The sequence below is a fragment of the Arachis hypogaea genome, chromosome 16 (genome assembly GCF_003086295.3).
Source record: "Arachis hypogaea cultivar Tifrunner chromosome 16, arahy.Tifrunner.gnm2.J5K5, whole genome shotgun sequence".
Classification (NCBI taxonomy): Eukaryota; Viridiplantae; Streptophyta; class Magnoliopsida; order Fabales; family Fabaceae; genus Arachis; species Arachis hypogaea.
Genome location: NC_092051.1, coordinates 97,763,411 through 97,765,374, shown reverse-complemented (window position 1 = coordinate 97,765,374; position 1,964 = coordinate 97,763,411). Strand labels below are relative to the sequence as shown.

Genomic DNA, 1,964 nt, shown 5'->3' with positions numbered 1-1,964 from the left:
AGAACCTGAAAGGACTCTGAAGAGAAAATTAAGAGAAGCTAAAATACAACAATCCAGAGATAACCTTTCAGAAATTTTCGAACAGGAAAAGGAGATGGCAGCAGAAAATAATAATAATGTAAGGAAGATGCTTGGTGACTTTACTGCACCTAATTCCAATTTACATGGAAGAAACATCTCCATTCCTGCCATTGGAGCAAACAACTTTGAGCTGAAACCTCAATTAGTTTCTCTGATGCAGCAGAACTGCAAGTTTCATGGACTTCCATCTGAAGATCCTTTTCAGTTCTTAACTAAATTCTTGCAGATATGTGATACTGTTAAGACTAATGGAGTAGATCCTGAAGTTTATAGACTCATGCTTTTCCCTTTTGCTGTAAGAGACAGAGCTAGATTGTGGTTGGATTCTCAACCCAAAGACAGCCTGAACTCTTGGGATAAGCTGGTCACGGCTTTCTTAGCCAAGTACTTTCCTCCTCAAAAGCTGAGCAAGCTTAGAGCTGATGTTCAAACCTTCAGACAGAAAGAAGGTGAATCCCTCTATGAAACTTGGGAAAGATACAAACAGTTGACCAAAAAGTGTCCTTCTGACATGCTTTCAGAATGGACCATCCTGGATATATTCTATGATGGTTTATCTGAGCTATCAAAGATGTCACTGGACACTTCTGCAGGTGGATCCATTCACCTAAAGAAAACGCCTGCAGAAGCTCAAGAACTCTTGACATGGTTGCTAATAACCAGTTCATGTACACTTCTGAAAGGAATCCTGTGAATAATGGGACGCCTATGAAGAAGGAAGTTCTTGAAGTTGATACTCTGAATGCCATATCGGCTCAGAATAAAATATTGACTCAGCAAGTCAATATGATCTCTCAGAGTCTGAATGGAATGCAAGCTGCATCCAACAGTACTCAAGAGGCTTCTTATGAAGAAGAAGCTTATGATCCTGAGAACCCTACAATAGCAGAGGTGAATTACTTAGGTGAACCCTATGGAAACACCTATAACTCATCATGGAAAAATCATCCAAATTTCTTATGGAAGGATCAAAAGCCTCAACAAGGCTTTAATAATGGTGGAAGAAACAGGTTTAATAATAATAAACCTTTTCCATCATCCACTCAGCAATAGACAGAGAACTCTAAACAAAATGCTTCTAATTTAGCAAATCTAGTCTCTGATCTATCTAAGGCCACTGTGAGTTTCATTAATGAAACAAGGTCTTCCATTAGGAATTTGGAAGCACAAGTGGGCCAGCTGAGTAAAAGGATCACTGAAATCCCTCCCAGTACTCTCCCAAGCAATACAGAAGAGAATCCAAAAGGAGAGTGCAAGGCCATTGACATAAGCAAAATGGCCGAACCCAATGAGGGAGAGGAGGACGTGAATCCCAAGGAGGAAGACCTCCTAGGACGTCCAGTGACCAATAAGGAGCTTCCCTCTGAGGAACCAAAGGAATCTGAGACTCATCTAGAGACCATAGAGATTCCATTGAACCTCCTTATGCCCTTCATGAGCTCTGATGAGTATTCCTCTTCTGAAGAGAATGAGGAGGTTACTGAAGAGCAAACTGCCAAGTTTCTTGGTGCAATCATGAAGCTGAATGCCAAATTATTTGGCATTGATACTTGGGAAGTTGAACCTCCCTTGTTCATCAATGAACTAAGTGATCTGGATCAACTGACATTGCCTCAGAAGAGACAGGATCCTGGAAAGTTCATAATACCTTGTACCAAAGGCACCATGATCTTTAAGGCTCTGTGTGACCTTGGTTCATGAATAAACCTCATGCCCCTCTCTGTAATAGAGAAACTGGGAATCTATGGGGTGCAAGCTGCTAGAATCTCATTAGAGATGGCAGACAATTCAAGAAAACAGGCTTATGGACAAGTAAAGGACGTGTTAGTAAAGGTTGAAGGCCTTTACATCCCTGCTGATTTCATAGTCCTGGATACTGGAAA

General features: G+C 41.0%; 1 non-coding gene across 1 annotated transcript; it reads right to left on the bottom strand.

The window, feature by feature from the left end:
• Window positions 1-490: 490 nt before the first annotated feature.
• Window positions 491-598, bottom strand: LOC112762012 (small nucleolar RNA R71). The gene has a single exon (XR_003182375.1). It is a non-coding gene; the product is annotated as a small nucleolar RNA R71 (small nucleolar RNA).
• Between the last annotated feature and the right edge of the window lie 1,366 nt (window positions 599-1,964).